At 45.2% G+C, this 13017-nt stretch overlaps 1 protein-coding gene and 1 long non-coding RNA gene across 7 annotated transcripts in view; one reads left to right on the top strand and one right to left on the bottom strand.

Annotated features, from left to right (window-relative positions):
* Positions 1-13017, bottom strand: part of KALRN (kalirin RhoGEF kinase) — an 872788-nt gene that overhangs the window by 112895 nt on the left and 746876 nt on the right. The gene's annotated exons all lie outside the window — the stretch shown is intronic.
* The window catches only part of LOC133376609 (uncharacterized), a 30908-nt gene that overhangs the window by 4540 nt on the left and 13351 nt on the right, over positions 1-13017 (top strand). Inside the window, exon 3 of one of the 2 annotated variants that reach the window (XR_009760535.1) lies at positions 4167-4271. This is a non-coding gene — a long non-coding RNA (uncharacterized LOC133376609). Of the gene's footprint in view, positions 1-4166; positions 5948-13017 lie in introns of those variants that run through there. The other variant, XR_009760534.1, reaches the window with a different exon arrangement.

Raw genomic sequence — 13017 nt, forward strand, 5'->3', positions numbered from 1 at the left:
AAAGAAAAGGGGTGGCAGAGAAAGTGAAGGGATGCTTTGGCTCAGGCCCAATCTACCACTGGCATCAGCTCTATCTACTACCAACTCCACCAGCAAGCTCAGCCTATAGCCCCAGACAGATTACCCCCAAGGGAATGTATCCTGTGACAGAAAAAAAGACCCCCCTCCCCCCATGATGTAAATAAAGAAGAAGAGCACAAAGCTGCCTTAGGAAAACAAGAACTGGATTGTTTTTAAAGATTTGGGAAATAGCCACTAGCAGAAATAATATATCTTTGTACAATTTTGTCTCTTCTCTCAGAGGCTGTTGACCATTACAGGTGGTGGTGGTTTTCCAAGTGAGCAGTCTTTTTCCCCACCCCCTTCCAGAAATACATTACACATGAAATAAGATACAAACTATGTGACTATATACCTCAGTACTTAAAAAGTAAATAAAATTATTTAAAAAACCCAATGCCGGTTTTCCATTATGGAAACAAAATACAAAATTCTAGTTAAGAACAGAGAAATGTGACAAATGCCAGGATGCACAGACAAGCAGTCTTGACCTTCTTGAGCATATATTGCGCAGACAGCATATGAACTAGATCATCATTCCTGTGACTGTGATGGTGCAACAAGATGTAGCAGTCCTTGGAATTGCTGCTAACCATACACGGCCCAGTTCACACATTATGTTTAGGGAAATGCATTTCTGGGAACAGTAAATTTCAGGCACAGAGAGAGAAGAATTACCACTAGATCTGTTCATTTAGAATGTAAAAGGTTATATGCTGTTCTATGAGAGGTCTTCATTGATAATAATTAGAGCATTGTGTAGCTGTATTGACAGCACTGCTCCTCCCACTGCTTGGCCAGGAACACTAATCAGTTCACATCCATCTATGTTAGCTGCCAAATATGACTCAAATATTTTTACAACTGAGAGCTGCACTTAGGATTCTTATGCTTTGAATGCAGCTGCTGCTTCACAGCAGCTCCTTGAGTGCGCAAGGGACAGTTAATCCAGAATAATTCAAGCCCTGTTCTGAGAATGCAGGTTTATGGGTGATCTCAAGAGCCTAATGAGACATTTGTGGTAGTTCCACATGTGGTGTTCAAAAGCTTGGGTCTCTTAGAAATAAAAATCTGGATGCAGATTAAGTTTAGTAGATGTAGAGTTTCATTTTATAATTTTTACCTTGCATACACAGCTACTAGCAGACTTCCTATTCTTTCTTCCAGAATCCCCCTTGGCCCTGCCAGCCTAGTATAAATCGTGGGATGGACTGATCTGTCATTAACCCAGGGCATTCTGAAATACTGGCCAGGATCAAGGAATGCAACTGCCATAGTGATTAGACCTTCTAACACAATTTTCCTCAAAAGCAGCCTTTCCCTCAATTTCAATTGGAGCTCTGGCTCTGGTCAGAAGTGGGGCTGACCCTCCCTTCACCACTATCATCCCAGCCCAAAGCAGCTTTTATAGTTGGTGGGGGAAATTTTGCAACTACAGTAGGGCCCCACTCATATGGCGGGTTATGTTCTGGACCCCCGCTGAAAAGTGAAAACCGCCGAAAAGTGGAACTCATTGAATAGAATGGCGCACAATGCCTGAAAACCGCTGTAAAAGTGGAACAAACGCTGTATGAGTGGGGCTTTAGTCTAATTGCGTCTAATTGAGACTGCTGCATTAGCGGGGCCCTATTGTACCTATTGTGATCTAAACTGCTCTCCCCAGCTGCTTTTAGAATAAGAACTCTGTTTGTGGAGGTCTAGTCACAGATCTCCCATGAAGCATCTACTTAGGCTCTAAGCACTGGAACATTGCGGCTTGGAATGGTTCCTAGCTATTTTCAAGTGGCTGTGGGCTTACAGTAAACTGTAAGCTTCATCTACCTCTGTGTACTCAAGAAAATGACTTTGAGAACAATCCCTTGGGAATTTCTCTGCTCAAGAAATTTTCGGTTTAAATTAAAAATCAGATGATTAAAACTTAAAATATTTCAGTTTTCAGAAAAATAAATTGTAAATACTAAGTTTCTCTTAAATAACAAATGTTACATATTAAGTAATGTGGATATAAATATGTTAGCCCACCATTCTATTTAAGAATAAGAAGGCTAACAGAAGAGTGCTTTGCCCCTCCTCTGCATGCAGCATAGAAATGCAGTTCTCAGTCCCTCTTCTGGGACCACCCAAAATGCTAGAATTTTTTTTTTAGGCTAGTAACGGGAGGGGCGGGGGATTTACAAGCCCTACAGTTAATCTCTAAACTGAATCAATGTCTTCTACCAGATATGCTTAGATAAAGGAGGCTTTTCTATGTAAATGAAAAACAAATTTGATCATTTCTCAAATCTCAGTAATGAATATTTATACTCCACCTAACAGTGTGGTGTAGTGGTTAAGGTGTTGGACTATGCCCTGGGAGACCAGGGTTCGAATCCCCACACAGCCATAAAGCTCACTGGGTGACCTTGGGCCAGTCACTGCCTCTCAGCCTCATGAAAACCCTATTCATAGGGTCGCTGTAAGTTGGAATTGACATGAAGGCAATAACATTTACATTTTTTAACATTCTGAAGTACCAAACATAGGTACTTCATCTTCATCTGATTGAAACAAAGTGCTCTGGTCTGCCCAATAACAATCAGCCCTGCTTTTACCACTTCCTTATGTTTGCTGCTTTGTGTGTGTGCAATGTTGGAGTTGGGGCAACTGAAGCCAAAAGGAGCAATACTGGAAAGAAGTGTGGGAGACAAAACCATGCAGTGTACAGGTTCCTGTATTTCAATACTTAATCTGCAGTACTAAATCAAGTTACTTTGGGAGAAAGCTCCACTGAAGTCAAGGGGATTTACTTTGGTTTAAATAGGATTGAGCTGTTAACCTTGCACACCGATACAGGTGCTGGTTGTAACAAAGGTCCATATTTTAAATATATTCTTTTTACAGGTAAAAATGGGAAGCATGCAAAATGTATACAATATGCAGTGCACCTAAGAGATGCAAGGCTTGGTTGTGAGAATGAAACAACAGTGTGAATAATATTCTATTTTGCTGTAAATTAATATGATTCAGTGATCAGATGTACAATATTGTTTAGGAAACATATGAAGAAGTATCTCTTTGAAACTTGATTTAAATTGGCCTTTTTTGTTGTTGATTGAAATCAATCCACCCTGGTTTCTTTTATAGCATGTTTCCCAGGTGCATTGGCCCATAATACTAAACTGCATAAAATTTGCATATGTTAATTTATACATAAAGATGCAAAATATTTAGGTTGACTTTTAGAGGAGAAAAACAAACCTGGCTTTTGTTGACAGGGTCTATACAGAGCTATGGAATGCAAAAAGTGTATTGGGTCCAGAAAATCCTATGTCAGGGGGTGGGGAACCTGTGGCCCTCCAGATGTTTTTGGATTTCAGCTTCCATCAGCCCCCAGGCAGCGTAACCAATAGGAATAGAAATTACAGTATAATCCAGGTACATCCAGAGAGTCATAGGTTCACTGCTATATGTGGATTGGGCCCTCTGTCCCACCTGCAATCTCTTAACAAGAACTGCTACTTATTTACATATTTAAACTAGAGTGCGGCCCAACATCTCACATGACTTCTCTCTCCCCCCCCCCCCAACAATCTCTCTTTCCCCTACCCCAACCAGCTATTGCCTCTGGGCAAATTCAGATAGTGGGTGGGTGAGTCTCACAGGCACTGTGTTTTGCAACATGCCTAGCTACCTTGTAAGCAAAGGGTTTTTTTTTAATTAAGTTTTAAAAAAGAGGGAGAGGGATAGAAACACAAAAGGCTCAGGCCCTCCAGTCCACCCTCTAACAATTCTTCTGACTTTTATCCAGTTGACAGCTTTTTTATCATAGTTTTACTTAAGATATGAGGAGCCTTTTTGCCAGAATGACCAGTTATTTCTTTTCTACTGTAGTCTATGTTACTTAAAGGATACTGAGAAAATACATTATGAAATTATCAAATGATACCTCAACATGGCCTACATGGCTCTTGAATTCTATTTAAGCTTGGAAGAATTTTTTATCTCCCACCCTGTTGTTCAGAAAATAAAAGGACACTTTCTGTCTTTCTCTAAATAAACTCGTCTAGGTTTAAAATAGAATGGTAACAACACTGTTTCCTAAAATAGCCTTTTCTGTTTTATTACAGTATTTACAGAGGAAGCAAAGAACCTGATGAATTGCCACTGCTGGTTCTTCAGGGATACCTTACCGCTGATTAAAGTCAACTGATACATTTGGTTTCCCAAATCTGGTAAAGAAACACAAATCTGCATAAACGTGTGTTCAGAAATTGCTTGACTGTAATCCAAAATACAGGTTATACACATCAAAGCTTCCAAACTGTCTACACTGGAAATGTAGTCCTATCACAATATAACCATTTCAATGCGATTTTTCATCTCTCTAATATTCTGTTGACAATCTTGCTTTAGGCAGTGAGAGAAAGGCAAATGTTAACAGAAACTCAGGGTGTTGTAATCCGCATTCCACTGAAGATAATGGCAAATTCCCACCTGACATTGTATCAAAGCAACCACATACCATTAGCAACCTCCACCACCCCCCATTGTCAGGCCAGAGGGAGCTGAAGGTCATATAATTAATTTAATTTGGGAATTAAGATAAACATGACAACCTATGATCACTAACATCACTGAGTGCCACAAGCAAACAGCCACATGCCAATTCCAAAACTGACTGTAAGCCAAGAATCTAATTCTGTAACTTTTATATAAATGAGTTATACAAAGGAACTTGACTCAGATAAATAAACTAAGGCTATAATACAATACACAGTTACCTGGGAGTAAGTCCCATTGAACCCAATGGAGCTTATTTCTGAGTAGACAAGTATTGGATTGCAGCCTAAGCCAGATGCTACAAGACAGAGACTTTCTACACTTGGAACAGCAGCAGATTACTTCATAAAAAGTTGCTTCTTGCTCCAAATATGAAGATCAATTAGACTCAGAATGAAAACATAACTGGCTGTTGAACCCTTCCTAAGAGGAATTAAACCTTGGTGTTTTAAAAAAATGTACTGCCTTCAAATCGATTCCGACTTATGGCGACCCTATGAATAGGGTTATCATGAGGCTGAGAGGCAGTGACTGGCCCAAGGTCACCCAGTGAGCTTCATGGCTATGTGGGGATTCGAACCCTGGCCTCCCAGGTCATAGTCCAACACCTTAACTACTACACCACACTGGCTCAGCTTGGTGTTTTAGTACAGTCCAAATTTCTCACATTCAGTTATTATAAAGGATGGCAGGAGGAAAAGCAGATCACGTTCAGTTCTAATTTTAATAGGGCTAAGAGCCTGATCCTATGGCCTATTATAGTTGCTGAAGCAATACCACAGCCTATTGCAGTATACTATGTGAAGCTAGTGGGATATGCTTCTTGTTGGCAGGCTGGCTACTTGCTTATGAACCTGGGAAACACTCCACCCCAACGTTGCCTATATATTTCTTAAAATGGCTTCAGTTTGGTTAACTTTGCGAGGCTGCTTAAGGTGTGATGGGAAAAGGAGCAGTTTGTCATCTGAAATGAGATAATGTCACATATGCACAGGACATGACCTTTTGCAATCCAATCAGTGCAATCCAAAAATAATTGCAGGAGTATGACCCCCAGGAAGGGAGTTGCTGGAATTTCCTTTGAGGCTTTTGTTCAGAAAGGTATAAAAACTGGATTCTTAGAGCCATTCTTAGTTCTGGGGTTTGGTTGCCCAGTTCCACTATGAAATCGCTTGCTAAATCACTTGTGGGGGTTCTGGCTCTGCTTTTCCTTCACTATCTCTTGCCCACTTGCTCATCTGCACCAAAAGTCCACTACTTTTCCTGCCTTCCCTGGACCTAGCTGAAGCAAAGTTCCAAGAAGCCATTTTCAGGGCTTCCTCCTGTTTGCTGTATTCACTGTTTTCTCTACCTGACCCAGGAGATTCAACACACCCCAGTTCTACGTCTTCGGGATTGTCCAACAGGGCTGGGAAAGGTATATTTTACTGTCTTCCAGAGGTCCTTTCCCTACAAATGGTACCCTCCACATCCGTGTGTGTGTGTGTGTGTGTGTGTGTGTGTGTGTGTGTGTGTGTGTGTGTGTGTGAGAGAGAGAGAGAGAGAGAGAGAGAGAGAGAGAGAGAGAGAGACTGTATTTCAGAAGCCACCCTCTGGTCTTCCCTGCCCATGTGTGCATGACGAGGCCTAGTCTGCAGAGTGAGCCCAGAGACAGAAAGGGTAGGCTAGCGTTCCTTCCTCAGTTGTGCTGAACTCAGTTCCCCCATCTCCTCTTATACCTTGCTTCTTCATGTGTGTGTACATTGTGTGTATGATAGTTTACTTATGGTTAGAATTATTTAGCTAATTTCTTCACAAAGAAATGCATATTGTTGCTGAGCTATCCCCACTGATTTTAATAGATATGTATATATGTTAAATGTGTATATTTTGATTCTGTGTGTGTGTGTGCTCAATAAATATCCCCATTTTTAAGACCTGTGTGAGTGTAAGTTACTCGGTAAATCTGCCAAGACACACTATTGCCAATATCTAAAGATCCTAATGCACAAAACTCCTAGAACTGTGTATGTGAAATATGCGTCTACAAAATCCTTTAGCCTTAACTTTGGATTTTAGCTGGAAAAGACTTGCACTGCTGCTACAAAAGAGGTTGCCCTCTTCCACTTTCCTACAATGAAAAGAAGACTTGTAAACAGGCACACACATAATAATCTATGGTGAGTAAGACCCACATCCAGGGAACCAAACAGGAAATTTAAAGATTGGAAGAGAGTAGCTCATATTTGCCTTTCAGGTTATCTGTGCCACAAACAACTATATGAGAGCAGCGGGCTAGTAAACATTTTCTGGGCTAGTAACATTTTGCAGGTTCATTTGTAAAACTTCTTCTGACTGTAAGCCACTTTTTACCAGTTCCTTGGTGGTGACAGCTACATGAGTGTATGAGTGAAGCTGACTCATTAGCTTTAAAACCATTTTTTTTGCTCTAGTTTATTTATTTATTTATTTATTCATTCATTCATTCATTCATTCATTCATTCTTGGATTTATTAGTCGCCCATCTGGCTGGTTACCCAGCCACTATGGGCGACGTACAAAACAGAATAATACATTAGACATTAAGCATACCATAAGCATTAAAATATTAAAACATACAGTAAAAGTATCAACCCATCCCAAAAGCCTGCCTGAAGAGCCAGGCCTTTAAAGTCCGGCAGAAGCTCATCATAGAAGGGGCATGTCGGAGATCATTTGGGAAGGAATTCCATAGGGTGGGGGCCAATATTGAGAAAGCCTCTCTCTGGTCCTCACCAGCCTAGCTGATTTAACCGGTGGGATCGAGAGAAGGTCTTGAGTGGCTGATCTTGTCGAGCGGCATCCCTGACGGTGCTGGAGGCGCTCCTTCAGATAAACTGGGCCCAAACCATATAGGGTTTAAAGGTCAAAACCAACACCTTGAATTGGGCCCGGTAAACAACTGGTAACCAATGTAACTCCTTCAAAACTGAAGTAATATGATCTTGTCAGCGGCTACCCTTGATCATACGAGCCGCCGCATTCTGTACCAGTTGCAATTTCCGGACCGTTTTCAAGGGTAACCCCACGTAGAGCGCATTACAGTAGTCTAGGCGAGAGGTGACCAGGGCATGTACCACCGGTGGAGCAAATGGTTGGGAAGGTAGGGGTGCAGCCTCCGTATCAGATGCAATTGATACAGTGCTGCCCTGCTCACCAGCCGAGACTTGAGCTTCCATGGACAGCTGGGAGTCAAGAATGACCCCCAGGCTGCAGACCTGGTCCTTTAGGGGCAATCGTACCCCATTGAACATCAGGTCCACATCCCCCAGCCTTCCCTTGTCTCCACAAACAGTACCTCGGTTTTGTCAGGATTCAGCTTCAGCTTGTTCCTTCCCATCCAGTCACTCACCGAGTCCAGGCACTTGGACATGGTTTCTACAGCCAACCTCGGTGAAGATTTAAATGAGATAGAGCTGTGTGTCATCTGCATATTGATGACACTGCAGCCCAAATCTCCTGATGATTGCTCCCAGCGGCTTTACATAGATGTTGAATAGCATCAGGAGAGGATAGAACCCTGTGGCACCCCACAAGTGAGAGGCCACGGATCTGAAACCTCCTCCTCCTACTCTTTGGTACCTACCAGAGAGGAAGGACCGGAACCACTGTAATACAGTGTCTCCTATGCCCAGCCTCTTCAGGTGGTCCAAAAGGATACCATGGTCAACGGTATCAAAAGCCGCTGAGAGATCAAGGAGGACAAGGAAGGTACCTTCGTTCCTATCCCATGCCCTCCTCATATCATCTACCAAGGCGACCAAGGCTGTTTCAGTCCCATGTTCAGGCCTGAAACCCGATTGAAATGGATCTAGATAATCCGCTTCCTTCAAGTGTGCTTGCAACTGTTTCGCCACCACCCGCTCAATCGTCTTGCCTAAGAATGGCAGGTTTGAGACTGGGCGGAAGTTGTTGAGATCATGAGGATCCAAGGAGGGTTTCTTTAAAATAGGTTTTATTATTGCCTCCTTAAGCGCTGATGGCATTATTCCCTCTTCGAGTGTATTAGCTGCTTAAAAAGTGAATATATATAATAAGAAAATCTATAAAGCATACTGCTACAAAAATGCTTAACATAGCACATTTTTATTTGTGGATTATAAATATATTTTTAATATTTTTTTATTCCAAAGTTTGCAGGTTAATTCAGAATGGTGGTGGTAACATAAATAGGTATGTAAACATTATATAATTACTTCCTTCTACTATACCAATTCTCGGTCAGCGGAGGAATAGAGCAGACAGGAATGGGTTAACTCTCCTGGAGGCAGAGTCAGCACTATAAAACAAAAAGTTTAGCTGGTGGCCAGCCGGAAGGGAAGGAACCTTCTCCCATTCTCCAGTTTTGACTCTGCCTTCAGCAAGCAACAGAGTCAGCCTATTCCTCCTGGGTCCCCATAAGGGGTTCAGGAACAGTTTAGCTATTTTCTCTGCTCTTCTCAGAGAGTTTATCATCATCAACAGCAGTCGAAGTGCACCGGTGTCTGCCTCTCTTCTTTCACTTCCCACCCTCACTGAATAGCCAGATTTGAGGGAGGAAGAGAGGGATTGTTCTTTCCGAAGAGGTGCTGGAAGCGCCTAGAAGCGGTGGAGGCTGGGATCTGTCTCGCGCCTCCCCCTGCTGTCCCTTATCAAATGCTCTTTCATGGTCCCAAGGAGAGGGAAGCTTTCAGGAGCATTTTAAGACCTTGGAGGAGCAGGGATTGGTCCTTCGCTATCCAAGGCTTTTTGTTGATTCAAACACCCCCTGGGGCAACGGGCCTCCGCTAAGCGTGGTTGGCCTCCTTGCTGCATTGTTCTCAGGTAAAGCCGCTAAGCTTTCTTTTTCTAATCGGGGGGAGGGGACAGCTCCAGCCCCGCCTTTCCCCCTCTTCAGCTGGGATTTTAACTATGCCTGGGGGAAGTGACAGCCCTTCTTGCGCCTCTACAGAGGAAGATGAGTCCCTGAATGTGTGTGGGATCTACATCTCAATTAAGCAATCCATTAGTCACCCTCGCCTCAGTGGCGAGAAGCATGCTAGACTCCCTGCCTGAAATAGTTTCGTTTTCTCAGCTCCCTTCTACTCAGCGGTGGGAGAGGAAGATGCACACGTGGCTCTTGCAGGAAAAAAGTGCGCCAAATTTCACCATCTAGATAAGCCCTCTACTTCTTTGCCTGTGCTGGCCTGGCTTAAGAACGCCATGATGAAGGAGGCAGGGGCTTCCTTAGCCAAGCGTTGGGCCCATGCACATAGGAAAAAAGGCTCCAAGCACTCCAGGGCATGCTGCCATGATTTCTTCTCCTCATTTTCCTCTTTCTCTTCCTCCTGGGAGGTCAGCCCAGTTAGAAAAAGGGGGAAGAGTAAAAGAAGGGGCTTATTACAGAAGCCTAAACCACACAAAGATAAATGCAAACGATGCTCCAGCTCTGGGTTCCCACCTGACCGCCTTTCTCTCAGCTCAGGCTCCTGGGGGGAGGGTACTCCCCCGTCATCTGCTGCATCAGACTCAGAAAAGGAAGAAGGGGAACTCTCAGGGGAGGATTCCCCTATGCCATTCCCAGTGCATAAGAGGCAGTATTCTCCTATCCTATTTTGATTTCTAAGGCTATGGCCTGCCTTCAGTTAGACCTTCCTAAGGAAACTCCTCAGGAGAGGGAACTAGATGAAGGGGAACAGAGATCTTCAGATCTTCCCCAGGTCAGGGGATCAGAAGGTGGTCATTCCCTTTCCAAAATTCTTCAAGGACATTGTTAAGGAAGAATGGGCTCATCCAGCCAAATCCAAAGCTCCATATGCTCTGTCCAAGAAGCTATCTGCTCTTCCTGCCATGACCAGAGCAACCCTTCAAGTCCCAGCCACTGACGAGCCTGTGTCTGCCCTCGGGGCCAAGACAGCTATTCCCAAAGAAGGAGCGGATACTCTTTCAGACCAAAGTGACAGGCGCAGTGAGGCTATCTTAAAATGCACACACGAAGCATCTGCATTGGCCATGAGAACTTCACCAGCCAACTCCTTCCTGGCATGGGCTGCGGTAAAATGGGCTAAAGCGCTATTATCAGAAGTGCCTCCCGATGCTAGACATGTCAGGGAGGGGCTGCACAAATTGGCTAAAACAGCTGAATTCCTAGCAGATTCCTCCTTAGATAGCATACAGTACTCAGCAAGAGCTCTTGGATATAGAGTGGTAGTAAGATGCAATATATGGCTGAAACAGTGGGAAGTGGACCATCACTCCAAAGCCAGTCTTGCAGCTCTGCCCTACTCGGGTGGACAGCTTTTTGGCAAGTCTCTAGTGCACCACCTGGTGGAGACCAAGGATAAAAAGAAGGCTCTTCCTTCTGCTCCCAGGAAGGATGACAAATCCTATAAGAAGGCTTCACATTTCTTTTGGCCCAGGGCTATCCAACTACCTACAGTAGTGCACATCAGTTCTGGGGGTCCTGGAACTCTTCCTGGAATTCCTCCCACCAGTGCACCCATTCCACACCCTCCAGTGGCGGGGGAGGCAACAAACACCATCAAAACCCCAAGCCCAGTGTCAAGCAAAGCCATGCATGACACCAGGATAGCCCAGGTGGGGGGCTGACTTCAATTTTTTGCACATTCCTGGGCGGCCTCCACCTCAGACAAATGGACACTGAGCACCATCCAGTCTGGCTACTCCCTAGAGTTTGCCACCATCCCGCAGGGCAGATGGAGAGCAGCTCCTCCATCTCGTCAGCTGGAGAAGTGACAGAGAACCCTGGATGCCATTTCTCACCTCCTTGAGATAGGCACCACAGAACCCATGCCAGAGCATCAGCGGTCCTCAGGAATCTTCTCTGTGTTCTTTACAGTCCCCATGTGCAATGGCAATTACCACACCATCTTGGATTTAAAATTCCTGAAACACTTCCTGCGGACAAGAAGTTCAAGATGGAGACGCTCAGGTCTATTGCAGAAGCCATTCAACCTGGGGACTTCCTGGGATCTATAGATCTCACAGAGGCGTACCTGCATGTCCCCATTCTCCAGCAGCACAGACACTTCCTCTGCTTTGGGCACAGCCACCACCAGTTTCAATACAGGGCCATGCCCTTCGGCCTCGCCTTGGCCCCACGTGTGTTCACCAAAATAATGGTAGCAGTAGTGGCACACCTTCGCACTCAGGCAGTCCACATATACCCTTACCTGGACAACCTTCTGGTGAGGGCCTCTTCAGCGACAGTGGCGCAATGGGATCTCCAGACTACCATCCAGTGTCTGGAGAACCATGGCTTCATCATCAACAGGGACAAGAGCCATCTGATACCCACCCAGCGCCTTCAACATATGGGAGTGGTCATCGAAACAGCTCAAAGCAAGCTCTTCCTGTCCACTGATTGCATGGACAAGCTCCTGCGCCAACTGCACATGGGCCTGCAAGGCAACCAAGCTCCTCTGATGGAACTGGGTCAGCTGCAGGCCTCCATGATAGCGCCCACAGACTCAGTGCCATGGGCACGCTTCCACTCAAGAGCCCTGCAGTGGCTGCTGCTTCCATATCAGGACCAAATCACCTCGAGCCAGAACTGGCTCATCACCCTCCCAAGGCATGTGCAGAAGTCCCTCCAGTGGTGGGGACGTTTACCTCTAAGGCCTTTCCCTCAGAGCTCCAGCAGTCTCAATAGTCACCACAGACACGAGCCTATATGGCTGGGGAGCGACCTGTTGCTCCAGCATTGCACAGGGGAAGTGGTCAGTGCAGGAGCAGTGCCAGTCAATCAACTGGCTGGAGCTCAGAGCAATCTGACTAGCACTCTAGGAGTTCCTACCTCTTATTTATCAGACTCATGTGCTAGTACGCACCGACAACATCACAGCCAAATCGCATGTCTGCAAACAAGGGGGCACAAAATCAGGCCCTCTTCAGAGGGAGAACAAGCTGCTGTTCCAGTGGGCAGAAAGGCACCTGGCTTCCATTTCGGCCATACATGTACAGGGGATCCTGAACACACAAGCCGAATGGCTGAGCTGGGAACAAGTCCACCAGGAAGAGTGGGCCCTTCACCAGGACGTGTTCCTGGAGATCACTCGGAAGTGGAGGCTCCCATGCATGGACCTGTTTGCCTCATTGGTGAATGCCCAGCTGGACCAGTTCATGGCACAAGGCTGGGATCCACACACCCAAGACGTAGACTTCCTGTCAGCCCCCTGGCCTCAGGGACTCCTCTATGCCTTCCCGTCTCTACCTCTTCTGTCCAGGCTGCTGGACACCTCCAGGCCCAGGTGATAGTGGTGGCTCCACACTGGTCATGGAGACTATGGTTTTCCGACCTAGTGGAACTCAGCTCCAGTCCGCTGTGGCATCTTCCCTCCAGACCGCATCTCCTTCACGCAGACCCAGAGTGGCTCCAGCTTCATGCTTGGAGGCTGAGTGGCAGTGGCTAAATGAAGAGGT

Source organism: Rhineura floridana, chromosome 2, assembly GCF_030035675.1.
Source record: "Rhineura floridana isolate rRhiFlo1 chromosome 2, rRhiFlo1.hap2, whole genome shotgun sequence".
Taxonomy (NCBI): domain Eukaryota; kingdom Metazoa; phylum Chordata; class Lepidosauria; order Squamata; family Rhineuridae; genus Rhineura; species Rhineura floridana.